This window comes from Palaemon carinicauda, chromosome 18 (assembly GCF_036898095.1).
Source record: "Palaemon carinicauda isolate YSFRI2023 chromosome 18, ASM3689809v2, whole genome shotgun sequence".
Taxonomy (NCBI): Eukaryota; Metazoa; Arthropoda; class Malacostraca; order Decapoda; family Palaemonidae; genus Palaemon; species Palaemon carinicauda.
Genome location: NC_090742.1, coordinates 15,344,045 through 15,361,544, shown reverse-complemented (window position 1 = coordinate 15,361,544; position 17,500 = coordinate 15,344,045). Strand labels below are relative to the sequence as shown.

General features: G+C 35.8%; 1 protein-coding gene across 2 annotated transcripts in view; it reads left to right on the top strand.

Moving 5' to 3' along the window:
- Positions 1-17,500, top strand: part of ssp6 (short spindle 6) — a 363,586-nt gene that overhangs the window by 9,045 nt on the left and 337,041 nt on the right. The window lies entirely within an intron of this gene.

The following is a 17,500-nucleotide window of genomic DNA, read 5'->3' as shown; positions in this document are numbered from 1 at the left end:
AGTCAGGTGCACTAGTAAAAAAAAAAGCCTTTTTTTTTCGTCTCGTAATAGAAACCTTAATTTCATCCACAGAAGTACGTAAATGATATAAAATTAGTAAAGTTTTACTGTAATACAGATAAAATCCAACGTTTTTATAAGTAGCTTACTGGGACAGGGATAGAACCATCACATTCCCTTTTTGAACTGTACTGATATCGGTATATTTTTATACTCATGCCGCCTGGATATGTAATAAATCGTGTATTATGTGCATAGTCTCTCGACTCTTTTAACAATCACATTTTATATGTAACTTGTCACAAATGGACAGTTTTCCATTTTACAAACTTTTTAATTTCCCATTTTATCATAACCTGGTAGCTTTGAAGTCATCGACTAAATGACCAATCAGTGCATTTTCCATTATCACATGCCTCGTTTTATGTTTTTGCTACCTTCATTGAAGCATCCAACTGTCTTATCTTCGTTTTTATAAAGTTCTTCCTGCTTTTGTTGTGGTAGAGTTTTTCTGTTCCCTGGCTGCAAACATTCCCATTGTACGGTAATTTCCATTTATTTTAAGCTAAAAAAAGCTACTGACAAATTGTTGTGTAGACTAATAGTGTAGTCATAAATTGTGTTAAATGCCCGAACTGTGGTAGTTTATGTAGTGGATAACCTGGGAATAACATCTCAAAACAATAAGATAAAGACACTTAGGTTAAGCTAAGGACATATCCCATGTTAGGTTAGGTGGAACACCTTAGGTTAGGTAGTATTCTTGCGTTATTCCCCTTGTTAATTATGTCTTTACAAGCATAAAAGATAAGTCTGGAATTGAAAATGGCGGCCATACCCTAACGCTATGGGAGAAAGTAAAATAGAAAAATATTATTTTTTAAAGCGGGAAACTGTTCATTTGCAACAAACCATACATACATACATACATATACCAAGGCACTTCCCCCAATTTTGGGGGGTAGCCGACATCAACAAATGAAACAAAAACAAAAAAGGGGACCTCTACTCTCTACGTTCCTCCAGCCTAACAAGGGACTCAACCGAGTTCAGCTGGTACTGCTAAGGTGCCACAGCCCACCCTCCCACATTATCCACCACAGATGAAGCTTCATAATGCTGAATCCCCTACTGCTGCTACCTCCGCGGTCATCTAAGGCATCGGAGGCAGCAGCAGGGCCTACCGGAACTGCGTCACAATCGCTCGCCATTCATTCCTATTTCTAGCACGCTCTCTTGTCTCTCTCACATCTATCCTCCTATCACCCAGAGCTTCCTTCACTCCATCCATCCACCCAAACCTTGGCCTTCCTCTTGTACTTCTCCCATCAACTCTTGCATTCATCACCTTCTTTAACAGACAGCCATTTTCCATTCTCTCAACATGGCCAAACCACCTCAACACATTCATATCCACTTTAGCCGCTAACTCATTTCTTACACCCGTTCTCACTCTCACCACTTCGTTCCTAACCCTATCTACTCAAGATACACCAGCCATACTCCTTAGACACTTCATCTCAAACACATTCAATTTCTGTCTCCCCGTCACTTTCATTCCCCACAACTCTGATCCATACATCACAGTTGGTACAATCACTTTCTCATATAGAACTCTCTTTACATTCATGCCTAACCCTCTATTTTTTACTACTGTACTCCTTTAACTGCCCCCAACACTTTGCAACCTTCATTCACTCTCTGACGTACATCTGCTTCCACTCCACCATTTGCTGCAACAACAGACCCAAAGTACTTAAACTGATCCACCTCCTCAAGTAACTGTCCATTCAACATGACATTCAACCTTGCACCACCTTCCCTTCTCGTACGTCTCATAACCTTACTCTTACCCACATTAACTCTCAACTTCCTTCTCTCACACACTCTTCCAAATTCTGTCAATAATCAGCCAAGCTTCTCTTCTGTGTCTGCAACTAGTACAGTATCATCCGCAAACAACAACTGATTTACCTCCCATTCATGGTCATTCTCGTCTACCAGTTTTAATCCTCGTCCAAGCACTCAAGCATTCACCTCTCTCACCACTCCATCAACATACAAGTTAAACAACCACGGTGACATCACACATAGCCTACATATAAGAAAATTATTTGGCAAGAAAAGCTTCAAGAGGATATGAATACAATTTTGTTCCAACGTACATAAAAATTTTTTGTCTTTTGAAATAGAGAATGTCTGTACCGGAGCTGGAATAGTCGATGAATTCATAAATTCTGGCAAGTAGCCCCTCCTCATTCCTGTCAAGATTTTTTTATTTTGTCTTCTGCCACAATAAGTGTAGACGTATTGTTGAGACCCATTCAAAGGGTTTAATCTTTTTCTTTTATAGAGTTAACAGATTATGTTTGGATTCTAATAGTGATATGAATCAAGAATTTCATAAATGTTGGGGAAATGGTGGACGTTTCAACCTTTTCATGATTAGACCAACCGTAGATCTACTCTCTGTCTGCACTTCCTGTAGAGAGCATGACTTTTTATTGTCATTCTTAATTATAGTTTACCATTCAGTGGCAGGTTTTATCTTTGAAGAGGAAACAAAATGGCTATGTATTCTACTTTGTCATCCTTGGCAGTGACCAGGATGATGTCGAAGATACTCTAAAACAGTTTTCTCATCTCATCAAGTTTGTTAGTCACTAAAGCTCCAAAGCATACACCTCTGGCTCAGTCCCCAGGGAGTCAGAACACTCTTATTCTGGGTGTGGGGTTAGTTATTCGAAGCAGTCTGCCAAGTCTTCAACCCCTGCGAGTGATGAGGGCACTCAAGATTCTCTTGCCCCAAAATATTTGGACTTGGTCGTTGAACCAACGAAAGCAGAGAGAACCTGGAGTTGCAGCGTTTTTTTAGTGGAAGCTCTTCCACTTATTCGTACAGTGCTATCTGAAGAGGACTTGACCTCTCAAGCCGGACTGTCAACAGCAATTCTTTAGCTCTGTCAGAATCAAGAAAGATTGGGTAAAGATCATGGTCTGTTTCTGGCTTTATGGAATGATTTGTAGAGCATACTTCTCAACTGTTAAGAGTTCTTATTACTAGTTCCGACTAGAGCTCAAGAAGTCAGGGGTATTGGTCCCACCTTGGCCATCAAGAAGAATTTTGCAGGTGGCTACATGATGAAAGCTGGAGTCTGGAAGCATCAAACAACTCTCACAGCCTTCTATGTAAACGAGTATACCTTCAAGTCATTCAGCATTTTTGTTCTTGGCTTGGTGGTGGGCAATCAAGTAGTTGTGTAGCCAGCCCAGCTTTCACAAGGGACAGAAAGCATCTTGTCAATGGCAACATACAATGTGTGTCTGGATGAAAGGTAGAATGACTGGCTCCTTTGCCTCTTCTTTACTTCTGCTCACTTGAGTATGAAGCAGTCGCATCGATACATTGATGCTGGTAAGCTACACTTTTGAGAAAGATTCTTATTAGAGCTGTAAGTAGTAGGTGTTTCCCATCCTCCCTTAACAAGGGTTAGGATAGTGGAACGAATACCAAACCCATTGGTCATCATTTATCAGCTATATCATTCCAGACTGCATCTATCCTTTGAGGGAGAAGGATGCTATCATTGACCAAGTAGCAGGTGCATGCTAAGTACAGGCAAGACCTTATCAACCTACTCATCCCTATGAATGGCAGATAGTGGTTGCTGGAAAAATTTCCCTCACTATCCTACAAGACCAAAGAGACTGGCATATTCCAGGGAAGAAAATTAACCTACTAGTTTGGTTCTTGGGAAACTTCTTACCCTACCAGTAAGTGAGTCTCTATATTTCAAAGGACAAAAGGTTTGTAGCCTATATGCTTAAGGAAAAAATAACTGTATATTTACTATCTTGTAAACCTTAGTTCTTTAAAGTTATGCTTAACACGTTAACCACCCTCTCAGTCCTGAGCTGAAGGTCAAAAGTGTAAAGTCTTTGACAGAAAAGTGATCAGAGCTCCTCCCTGCTCAATACCTGTCATTAACTACCATATTAACGAATTCAATGGCTGTTCCATGCCGCTGTAGATATTCTCTATTTCAAAGGACCCAGGTTTTTATAAGTAGGGTAAATACGAATTGCTTTTAAAATTTGTTATACTGTATCATCGTATATGCGGTCAGTGTTAGCGTTAATGTTTACCCTAATACCAACCTTTTGCTACCAGCTAAATGTGATAGTTGTCGAATCTATCTTGGTTTAACAGTTTTTACTACTTAATCTCATCATGAAATCGGTATGGAAAGAATTTTCCACATAAATGTCAAGTTTTTGAGGATTAGGTAACTGTTTGAACGCATTATTATGGATTTTACATAAGTATTTCTCTATCTGTCCTTAGGATATGCATATTAACTGGCTTCACTTACAGCTGAAATTTTGGATTCCTTTAACATTTATGCAGATTATGGTTTTATCATTAATTGTAGGATAAGTTGCCGTTGTTGCTGATGACCATAGTTCTTTGTGTCACCATGTTTGCATGGGATATTCCCCGAGTCCTATGATAAATGCATTTGCGAGGGCAACTTATCAAGCGTCAATGTTTCATTTTTTAACGTAATTATTTTTCCTTCATAAATTTAAGGGATTCAATAGTGACACTGATACGTCCACATACAGGGTAAATGGTTATCAGTCTTACTTTCGAGTGTATATATAAAATTTGAAGCAATATTTTGGTTGTTTGTGTTTTTTTTATAACATTTAATGTGACTGGGTCCTGTTTATTCTTTTAAGTTTTTCGACCTTTCATTTTTATTTGGGGTCCACCATGTAGGACGAGTCTAGATTTTTTTTTTCGGACTTTAATACATTTTAGGCCTACCTCTGAAAATATGATAATCCAGATTCATGATGATAATCCCAGAGATGTTTCCATCCAGTGTATCAAAATGATTGATCTTAATTTTGATTATTTTCCGGTAGCTGTTTCGTGGAAAGAAAGAGCTTCTAAATTAACCTGTAATTCAAAGGCTCTGTTTCGAATTGATTTAATCAACGATGTGGCCTACTGTATGTGGTAACGTCCCTGACTGGTAAACGCCAGACTGGGGTTCGTGTCCCGCTTAAACTCTTTGGTTTCTTTGGTCGCTGCAACCTTACAATCCTTGTGAGCTAAGGATGGGGGTTTGGGGGGAGCCTATAGGTTTATCTGCTGAGTCATCAGCAGCCATTGCCTGGCCCTACTCGGTCCTAGCTTGGGTGGAGAGAGGGTTTGGGCTCCCATCATATGTATGTATGGTCAGCCCCTAGAACATTGTCCTGCTCGATAGGGCAATGTCACTGTCCCTTGCCTCTGCCACTCATGATTAAAATTTAAACCTTTTAAGAGGAAAATTGACTTCTAATTAGTGTCAAATTTCTACATGCCATTTAATAGATACTGATGTAAAATCTTTTTGACTACTTGATATCCTTACAAGTTTACTTAACTTCAAGATGTTTTGAAAGGTTTACTGCAGTCGTGACTCATTAGATTAGTTTTTAGGTGATCTAGTGTTTCATGAACGACGTAACGATTGCAATATATTTAATGATTAGTTTAGCCTTTATACAGCATTCTCAATTCAAATTCCTAAGTATGCCTATACATTTTTTATCCATCATTGCTGTATCTTTGCTATACTCCCCGAGGTCTTTTATATGAACATTGATGTATTGCCATTGTATCAAGGAGCTTTAATCTGTTTTAACCTTGCATTATATAGTAGGCCTACATTTATGCCAAAATATAAAATTTCTGAAACCCGAACTTCCTGTTAGCTATATTGGAAGTTTGTTTTTGATAAATATATTTTCTGATATCTTCTCACATCAATACGTTAGGATTAATTGAATTTCCCTCATTCGGTTTAACTTTGTATTATATAGTAGGCCTACTTTTATGCCAGAAGATCAAATTTTCTGAAACCTGAACTTGCTGTTAGCTATAATGGCAGCTCATTATTGCAAAAAATCTATCAATTTTTTATCATATCCTGTTTTCACATCAATACGTTAGGATTAATTGAATTTCCTTTATTCGGTTTAAGTTTGTATTATAAAATAGGCCTACTATTATGTCGAGATCAATTTTTCTGAAACCGAAACTTGCTGTTAGCTATATTGGAAGCTCATTCTTAAAAAATATATTAATTTTCTGATCATATCTTGTTCTCACGTCAATACGTTAGGATTAACTGAATATCCTTTATTCAGTTTAACTTTTGATTATATAATAGGCCTACATTTATGCCAAAAGATCAAATTTCTGAAACCTGAATTTGCTGTTAGCTATAATGGAAGCTCATTATTAAAAAAAAATTTTTTTATCATATCCTGTTTTCACAATACGTTAGGATTAATAGAATTTCCTTTATTCGGTTTCAGTTTGTATTATATAATAGGCCTTCTTTTATGCCAAAGGATCAAATTACTGAAACCTGAACTTGCTGTAAGCTTTATTTGAAATTTATTCTTGATAAAGATATAAATTTTCTGATATCTTCTCACATCAATACATTAGGATTAATTGAATTTCCTTTATTATAACATTTACTTATTTTCTTTTCAAGCATCTTCCAGTAATACAATGAAAACTGTGAACTGAGGTGATGTTTATTAATTTTAATGATTTATCTTCTGGAGTTACTGTGTTACGACATAATCTGGTTGATATATTAGGCCTATTTGGAAATGTATTACGTAAAGTACTTGGGAAAAGTACATATAGGAGTAGGCCTAAAGCTGATTTGTGAATACTGCGTTATTTTCTGGTCTATTATAAGCTCAATGTTAAAGTGAAAGGTCTATTTGAAACTTTAGCATATTAAGATTATTTATATCAGTTAGAGAGTTACACAGAGTTACAAGTACATATATGAGTAGCCTAGGCCTAAAGCTGATTTGTGAATACTGCATTCTTTTCTGTTCTGTTATAAGCTCAACGTTAAAGTGAAAGGTCTATTTGAAACTTTATTTAGTATATTGAGGCAATTTTTTTTATCTCGTAGTTACTTAGAGTTACAAGGATTTTGGATGTCTCGAAGACCTTTTAGACCATCCGCGGAGACTCCATTTGCTCTTGGGTAGAGCGAATTAGTTTGTTTTAGACGTTTAGAAAGTTTTTACGATCTTGTCTAACTAATTCTTGAATTCGTTTACCGTGTTACTGTTCACTACATCCGCTGGAAGTCTGTTCCATGTATTTGCTATTTTGTATGGAGAGAGAGAGAGAGAGAGAGAGAGAGAGAGAGAGAGAGAGAGAGAGAGAGAGAGAGAGAGAAGCTTATGCAACCACACTTTCTTCTTATTTTCTAACCTACAATTAAAGAAAAGTACATTCATGCTAGTTCCAAATTGACTTATTCCCCGACGTCAAAGCTCACACCGACGACGCATGAATGACGCAAAGCTCCTTAAAAAAAAAAAAAAAAAAAAAAAAAAAACTGCAAGATCCATTAACGTAATCATTGTATGACAAAACTTTTGCCACTCGGCAACTTTTCCATTGAGTCATTTCCCTTTTTATGGTTTCCAGCGGGGAATTGAAATGGCCAAAACTGTCTCTCTCTCTCTCTCTCTCTCTCTCTCTCTCTCTCTCTCTCTCTCTCTCTCTCTCTCTCTCTCTCTCTCTCTCTCTCTCTCTCAAAGGTCTAAATTTTACTTTGTGTTCCATTTGAATTCTTTTGCCATAACTTAATTACTATGTAGATGTAAACAATATTATTGTTACTATGTACCCAAATGTCTGACGCCATTGGACGCAATAAATTAATTAAAATAAAAACAATTCTCTCTCTCTCGTGAGTATGTACCCGATTGTTGTTGATCTAAGTCACGAATTGATTACTGGGTCGATAGTTAATTGATGTCTAGCAGCCATTATGTACCTGGATGATTGTTGACTGCTGTCGGGTTGCATCATCTTGTGTACCACTTCTGATGTCATTATCAAACATTATCAAGCGTTGTTGAAAGATAGCTTGGTAACAACATTTACTGTAGGACATCTGAAATAATCTTCAAAACATTATTGACCGTCGTTGAAAGATAGGGGGATCGCAACATTTGGTGTTGCACATCTGACGTCATCATCGAACATTATCAAACATTTGCTGTAGGATATTTGAGATAATCGTCAAACATTATTGAACATTGTCGAAAAATAAGGGGGTCGCAACATTTGGTCCAGCACATCTGACGTCATCATCAAACATATTGAGCATCGTCGAAAGATAGTTTGGTCGCATCATTTACTGTAGGACATCTGAAATAATCTTCAAACATTATTCACCTTCGTTGAAAGATAGTCTAGTTGCAATATTTGTTGTTGTTGCAAATTTGATATCGTTGATCATCATCAAGCGTCACCAAAAATAGTGTGGTCGCAGCATTTGGTGGAGCACATCTGAATTCATTGTTGAACATCGTCGCGTGTTGTTAAAAGATGGTGTGGTCGCAATATTTTGTATAGGATATTTGACTTCATCGTTGAACATCATACAGTGACGTCACAAGATAGTGGGGTTACAATATCAACGGGTTAACTACTGCACTGTAATTGTTCAGTTGCTACTTTCATCTTGTTAACGTTAGAAGAGACCCTCTAGCTATGGTAAGCAGCTCTTCTAGGAGAAGGACACTCCGAAATCAAACCATTGTTATTTATTCTTGGGTAGTGCCATGGCCTCTGTACCATGGTCTTCCACTGTCTTGGGGTAGAGTTCTCTTACTTGAGGGTACACTCGGGCACATTATTCTATCTTATTTCTCTTCCACTTGTTTTGTTAAAGTTTTTTATAGTTTATATAGAAAATATTTATTTTAATGTTGTTACTTTTCTTAAAATATTTAATTTTTCCCGTTTCCTTTCCTCACTGAGCTATTTTCCCTGTTGGGACCCCCGGGCTTATAGCATCCTGCTTTTCCAACTAGGGTTGTAGCTTAGCAAGTAATAATAATAATAATGATAATAATAATAATAATGATAATAATATTTTTCACTGTCGTCACAAGATTGTATGTTCACAATATTTGTTGTAGGACGTCTAAAGTCATTGTCGAACGTAGTCGAAAGCTGTCGAACGATGTTGAAAAACTATTTAAATTCGGCATTGTTTTCTCAAAATTCTTGAAGCAAACTATACTATGGAAAATAACGATCAAAGTTATCATTCAAAGGGATTAACAAAAGTCTAGTGTTCCTTATCATAAATATAAATGCAATGCCTTCTTGGCTAATGGTAGCATAGATTTTGTAGTCAGTAGTTTGCTTACACTATGTGATGACTGACAGGAAGTTACAGGATAAAATTATTCATATGCAGTACAGGAGATTAGTCTTTGTATTTAAGGGATCTACTCTTCACTAAGTTCTTCATGCGAACCAGTCAAAAATATCTGTAACTCAAAAGGTTTTTCTTTGAAACTTTGAACACCCCTTCCTTCTACCTGAATTACCTACCTTCATTTTCCTTCTATGAAAAGAATCGTCGGCCCTGTTCTATTTGTTTGCTTTTCAACACAGAACAGTAATGTTCTGGTTGATTGTTAAGTGCAACACTTAAAGGTTTAAAGGCCACTCAGGAATGGCAGAGACAAGGGACAGTGACATTGGCTTATCGAGCAGGACAATACCCTAGGACTGACCATATATACATATGATCAGCGCCCAAGCCCCCTCTCCACCCAAGCAAGGACCAATGATAGGCAATGGCTGCTGATGACTCAGCAGATCGTTCTATAGGGTCCCCCAAACCCCCCATCCTTAGCTCACAAGGAGGGTGAGGTTGCAGCGACCAAAGAAACTAACGAGTGTGAGAGGGACTCGAATTCCTGTCAGGCGTTCACAAGTCAGGGGCGTTACCACATCGGCCATCACATAACAAATGTGTTTATACGTGTCAATGTCAAATCAAATGCAAGTTAAAGATGATATGGTATTCCGATGTTTACGTGTTTTTTATGTCATAAAATAAAAATGAAAAGAAGGCTTAAATTTCCCTCCATAGTAGTCAACCTGTATAGTCATTATCAGATTAAAGTTTAATAGTCTTACATCACTAGGAAATTCGATGTTATTTTTTCCCCGTTCATAATGGAGTAAATGTATTACTTTGTGGCGTAGAAAAATAATGGTAATTGTGAACCAAAAAACAACTGTGTTCGCTTTCCTTTTCTTTGAGGTTGTATACTTTTTTTTTTTTTTTTTTTTTTTTTTTTTTTTTTTTTGCGTAGCTAAAAAAATCACGCTTAGATCTTGTTTTTGTTGCATGGAACGTTCCTTTCATCGATTAATGATTTTGGTGTATTACTGGGTTTATGTTATTAAAATAATTTTAGTTTCTTTTCACGTAAATCGTTTATATGTTGCTTACTTTTTAGCTGAACGATTCTCATACTGATTACATTAATGTTCTTTTTTTTTTTTGCCACAGCTTCGGAATTTGATTACATTAAAGTTTTTCTGCCACAACTTAAGAATTGTATTATATTAAGGCTTTTTTCTGTCACAGCTTCAGAATTTTATTACGTTAATGTTTTTCTGCTACAGCTTTAGAATTTGATTACATCAAGTTTTTCTGCCACAGCTTCAGAAGTTTTCCTGCCACAGCTTCAGATTTTGATTATATTGAGTGTTTTTTGCCACAGGTTCAGAATTTGATTACAATAACTTTTCTGCCACATCGTCAGAATAGTCTCACAGGAAGAATGGCCATGATTATTATTATTATTATTATTATTATTATTATTATTATTATTATTATTATTATTTTCGTATTGCAAAAGTTAGAATCTGTTCTTCTGCATCCTGGTAGAAGGAAAATTAAAGACCCAATTTTACCGCCCCCCAAATGTAATATTTGCATTGTGTATGTCAGTTGTTTAATTAGGACAATAAAATATCATGGCTCGTTTTAGATGAGGTTATATATTTTATGACTATACACATGTTGACCTGAACACACGAGGGTTTTGATAATGTAGAACTAAATATAAAGGTTGTTTTGACATGGACATAGATAGAATCCTTGTGATGATGTTGACACAGGAAGAGTGGCTCTGTCAATGTGGGCACAACCCCAATGGATATGTTAATGTGGGCACAAACCCAATGGATATGTTAATGTGAACGCAGACACAAGAGCTGTGCTATGTTTACAGGCACAATGGCTATATTTATGTGAACGCAGACACAATAGCTCTGATATGTAGACAGACAATAGCTCTGCTACGTGGACAGACACAATGGCTTTGGTAATGTGAACACACAGACACAATAGTTCTGTGTGAATAGAGAATAACTATTAATGTGAACACTGACGCAATAGCTCAACGTGAACAGACAATAACTATTAATGTGAACACAGACACAATAGCTCTATGTGAATAGACAATAACTATTAATGTGAACACATAAACAATGTCTCTGATTATATTGAAACAGGGACCATGTTCGATAATGCAACCTCAAATACTGCTGCTTTCTTCATGTGAACATAGCACATTAGTTCTTGATAGAATTGTTCTTGATTACACCTCAACTCCTTCAATGTACAGTGCCAAGACACCTCTATTAATATAGGCACCAAACTTCGGACTTCATTAACCTTCATTGTGGTAAACTTGTTACGTGAGTACCTGTTTGTGGCAGTGAGAGGATATCCTATGAATATATGATGACTGGTTCCTCTCCCGGTGTGGCAAGAGAAACCCAAGGTAGGTCCTTTCCCGTTCATACTGATTTTATGTTATAAATGAGAATGTTTTGACGGAGGACTTGCGACAAACTAAAGCAAGCCAACATTATCTTCATAGGTTCTCAAAAACTTGCTGGATTTTTAAGCCATTACACTCGCATACTCATATCGTATCTTTCCTCGTCCTGTCCAGGGATCAAATTCGGGTTCTATGTAGAGAGAGAGAGAGAGAGAGAGAGAGAGAGAGGCTGTCCATTTATGCGTTGGTTGTCTACTGCTATTGGTATCGACCTGTTTAGGCGCATTATACCTCCCGTCACTCACTTTCGGCATTTCCGGAAATGCTTTTGTTCCCCGGGTTGTTTGATGTCTTTTTTTTTATCCAGTGAAGAGAAACCTGCATCTATCACATGATAAAACTGGAGCTGTATCGTATAGCGAATAATATACCTTATTTCGTGATTAGCTTGTTAGGATATTTAGCAGTTTTTATTATCCGGCTTTATATACGTAGTTGGTAAATGGTGGCGTGGATATTGTGGCTAGGTACACTAATTGGACAGATGAGAGAGAGAGAGAGAGAGAGAGAGAGAGAGAGAGAGAGAGAGAGAGAGAGAGTTAAACAGGTGTATATAACCATAACGACAACAGATGTTCAATGCGATTTAATGAAATACAATATTTTTTTATTCCTTTTTGTTTACCTTGTACGTCTTATAGAATATAGAGAATGAATATTGAAGTGATTACCAGACTAAAGCTAGCAGCATCTTCACTTTGTATTTGGGAGGAATGGTTAGCTGCAATAAGAATAGCATCATCTGCATTCACTTTGTATTTGGGAGGAATGGTTAGCTGCAACAAGAATAGCTTCATCTGCATTCACCTTGTATTTGAGAGGAATGGTTAGTTGCAACAAGAATAGCTTCATCTGCATTCACTTTGTATTTAGGAGGAATGGTTAGCTGTAATAAGAATAGCATCATCTGCATTCACTTTGTATTCGGGAGGAATGGTTAGCTGAAATAAGAATAGCATCATCTGCATTCACTTTGTATTTGAGAGGAATGGTTAGTTGCAACAAGAATAGCTTCATCTGCATTCACTTTGTATTTAGGAGGAATGGTTAGCTGTAATAAGAATAGCATCATCTGCATTCACTTTGTATTCGGGAGGAATGGTTAGCTGCAACAAGAATAGCTTCATCTGCATTCACCTTGTATTTGAGAGGAATGGTTAATTGCAACAAGAATAGCTTCATCTGCATTCACTTTGTATTTAGGAGGAATGGTTAGCTGTAATAAGAATAGCATCATCTGCATTCACTTTGTATTCGGGAGGAATGGTTAGCTGCAACAAGAATAGCTTCATCTGCATTCACCTTGTATTTGAGAGGAATGGTTAGTTGCAACAAGAATAGCTTCATCTGCATTCACTTTGTATTTAGGAGGAATGGTTAGCTGTAATAAGAATAGCATCATCTGCATTCACTTTGTATTTGGGAGGAATGGTTAGCTGCAACAAGAATAGCTTCATCTGCATTCACCTTGTATTTGAGAGGAATGGTTAGTTGCAACAAGAATAGCTTCATCTGCATTCACTTTGTATTTAGGAGGAATGGTTAGCTGTAATAAGAATAGCATCATCTGCATTCACTTTGTATTCGGGAGGAATGGTTAGCTGAAATAAGAATAGCATCATCTGCATTCACTTTGTATTTAGGAGGAATGGTTAGCTGCATCAAGAATAGCTTCATCTGCATTTACTTTGTATTTAGGAGGAATGGTTAGCTGCAATAAGAATAGTGTCATCTGCATTCACTTTGTATTAGGGAGCATTGGTCAGCTGCAACAAGAATATCTTTATCTGCATTCACTTTGTATTTAGGAGGAATGGTTAGCTGCAACAAGAATAGCATTATCTGCATTCACATTGTATTTGGGGGTAATGGTTAGCCTCAATAGAATAGCATCATCTGCATTCACTTTGTATTTGGGAGGAATGGTTAGCTGCAATAAGAAGAGCATCATCTGCATTCACTTTGTATTTTGGGTCGAGTGATTCACTTCAACAAGAATAGCATCATCTGCGTTCACTTTGTATTTGGGGCGAAAGGTTAACTGCAACAAGAATAGCATCATCTGCATAGTACACTGTGTTATTTTTTACTTGTAACCATGTTACCAACACTAATATATTTAAGCTCATAGAAAAATACTCTTCGAAACAGCAGACAAAGTGGGTCTTGTGCCACAAAAATCTCAAACAACACTGACAATACAAACAATAACTCCAACAACAACTTGTTGCTGGTCACTATAAATCTTTAAAGGCGATAGTTACTTTACAAAGCTTATATATAAGTGTCTTATGATTAACCCAGTTAGACGCTGTTCTGGAATAATTTTGAAATGTCAGAATTATTATTATTATTATTATTAATATTATTATTATTATTATTATTATTATTATTATTATTATTATTATTAGCCAAGCTGCAACCCTATTTGGAAAAGCAAGATCTTATAAGCCCAAGGGCTCCAACAGGGAAAATAGCCCAGTGAGGAAAGGAAATAAGGAAATAAATAAACGATATCAGTAGTAATGAAAAAAATTAGAATAAAGTATTTAAAAATCACTAACATTAAAACAGGTAAGTAAAACATAGACTAAAAATGACTTATGTCAGACTGTTTAACATAATAACATTTGCTGCAACTTTGAACTTTTCAAGTTCTACTGAAAATAAAGGGCATTTAAATCCAGGAAGCAGAGTAAGGTTTGCAAGTTATACGAATGAATGGGACATTTTGTGTAGGGGATTTAAAGTGTTGATAATGAACCTTCCCCACCGTTTTTTTTTTTTTTATTTTTTTTTTTTTATTTTGCATAAAAGGTTCGTCTGTAACTCGGCAGCTTGTGCATGAAAAGAGGATTAGATTCTTTAATGAACTATATATGTATATATATATATACACATATATATATTGTATACATTTATAAATATATATAAATATTTATGTATATATTTACATATAATATATTTATATATAAATATATATATATATATATATATATATATATTTATATATATATAAATATATATATATATATTATATATATATAGGTGTGTGTGTGTTATTGTAAATGTATATACATCGATTTTGGCTAGGTTGCTAGCCCCACTCTTTTTTTCTTGACCCCAGCAGATATTGGGACACATTTACAACCGGGTAAATTGATGGGCGGGAGGCCTGGATTGATCCACAACCTAGTAGTCATGAACCAGATGCTGCACCTTTTGAATCACGTGAGAGTTCTCCAAAAGAGAGAGAGAGAGAGAGAGAGAGAGAGAGAGAGAGAGAGAGAGAGAAGCAGGTGGTGTAATGGGACATATATTTCCTTTATTGTTGATGGTACTGGCCGTGGACGGGATTTGATATTCGGGTCTGGTCATATTTCGTAACGGGGGAAGAGAGAGAGAGAGAGATGCGGCTCTCAATATGTATGGTGCTCTACTCAACATCTCCCGTTTATCATATATACTGTATATATATATATATATATATATGTGTGTGTATATATGTATATATATAAATATTTATATACATATATATATATGTATATATATAAATATATATATATAATATATATATATACGTATATATACATATATATATGTATATACATATATATTTATATATATACACACATATATATATGTATATATATATATATATATATACATGTCCAGTAATTGTGTGATTTATTCATTATTATTTTCGTATATGAAAAATATACAAAATATGTGAGATTATATATCAAGGAAAAGCAGATTTCCTCATCTAACCGATGATTTATGTGGCGAGGTCCTGCCTTTTATAGTTTTTACGTTAAGAGATACTCGTAAGTTAAAATATATGTGAGATTATATATCAAAGGATAGGAAATTTCTTCAGCTGTGATGTGATGAATGCGATAAGGCGCTATCTTTTATAGTTTTTGTGAAGAGATAAGTTACAATATGTATAATCATATATCAGAGGAATGTAAATTTCTTCAGCTATACGATGATAAATTGGGTAAGATTCTCTCTCTCTCTCTCTCTCTCTCTCTCTCTCTCTCCATATATATACAGTATATATATATATATATATATATGTATGTATGTATATATATTTATATATATATATGTATGTATGTATATATATATATATATATATATATAGTTTTTTGTGTTGATTTAAGTTAGAATATGTGAAATTATATATCAAAAGAAATAAATTGCTTGAGCTATACGGTGATAATTGCGGTAAAGTCCTATATTTTATAAATTTTTTTGTTAAGAGTTAAGTAAATGTATGTAAGATTATATATCAGAGAAAATTGAATTTCTTCAGCTATATGATGATAAATGTGGTAAGATTCTATATTTATAGTTTTTGTATCAAGAGAAAGTTGAAATATGTAAGATTATATATCAAAGGAAAGGAAATATCTTCAGTTATACGATGATAAATGTGGTTTTTGGCGTTAAGAGATAAGTTGAAATATGCAAAATTCTATATGAAAGGAAAGTAAATTTCTTTAGCTGTACGAGGATAAATGTGGTAAGATTCTATTTAATAGTCTTTTTTTTTTTTTGAGTTAGGTAAAATGTCGAAGAAATTGGGTCTATGGCTTAGATGCTAAATCAGTTGGTAACCGGTTGTGGCTGAAAGGGTTAAGTCAGCCATTTAATCATCTTTAATCACAGGTGCTGGAAACCTTTGCGGATAATGTCTTAATCGTTTATACCCGAATTACTGCTTCCGGAACACCCTCCTACCCACAATTCCTCTTCCTCACAGGTCTCTCTCTCTCTCTCTCTCTCCTCTCTCTCTCTCTCTCTCTCTCTCTCCTCTATTATTTTTTCTCATTCTCATATATACAGATGATCAGCGTGTAAGTTGCGTCTCCACCTAAGCTAGGACCACGGAGAGCCAGGCAATGGCTGCTGATGACTCAGAAGGTAGATTTATAGGCTCCCACTAATTGGGATTGGACTTGCAATAAATAACCATTTTACTACAATTTAGCAACATTGCAAGACAAAAAATTGGCCAAAAATACTTAAGTTTTGTTTGTTGATTTAACAGAGCCATAAAATTCTAGTTTAAAACAAAATCGAGGTCAGAATAGTTTTCTTCTTTTAATGCTTATGTCTGTGAACATTTGTTTATTTGCATGAATAGCATACACACTTGTAGATTTTTTTCTAATTGTCATAACTTCTGTTGTAGTATGTTTATTTCCATATTTCCTTTCCTCACTGGGCCATTTTTCCCTGTTAGAGCCTTTGGGCTTATAGCATCCAGCTTTATTTATTTTCCTCACTGGGCTATTTTTCCCTGTTAGAGCCTTTAGGCTTATAGCATCCAGCTTTTCTAACAAGGGTTATAGCTTAACTACTTTGTCTGCATCTTTTCCCACTTTATGTGGGGTCGATGTTTCTGGCCAGCGTTCTCCATCTACCCGTGTCCCACACTTCATTATATATATGCCCTAGCATTGATTTTAATCTCACAATTTCCACTGGCCATATTGGTTTTGGCTAATTTTTCATGGCCGGATGCCTTTCCTGCTGCCAACCCTCCCCATTTACCGGGCTTGGGACCGGCACCAAGTTGAGGCTGGCTTGCCCCCCTCAGTGGCTGGGTTAGTGTTATAGCTTAACTAATAATAATAATAATAATAATAATAATAATAATCTCATACATTTCAAAATAACAAGAGAATCGAGCGTAAGTACACTCATCTTCACTTATTATTAT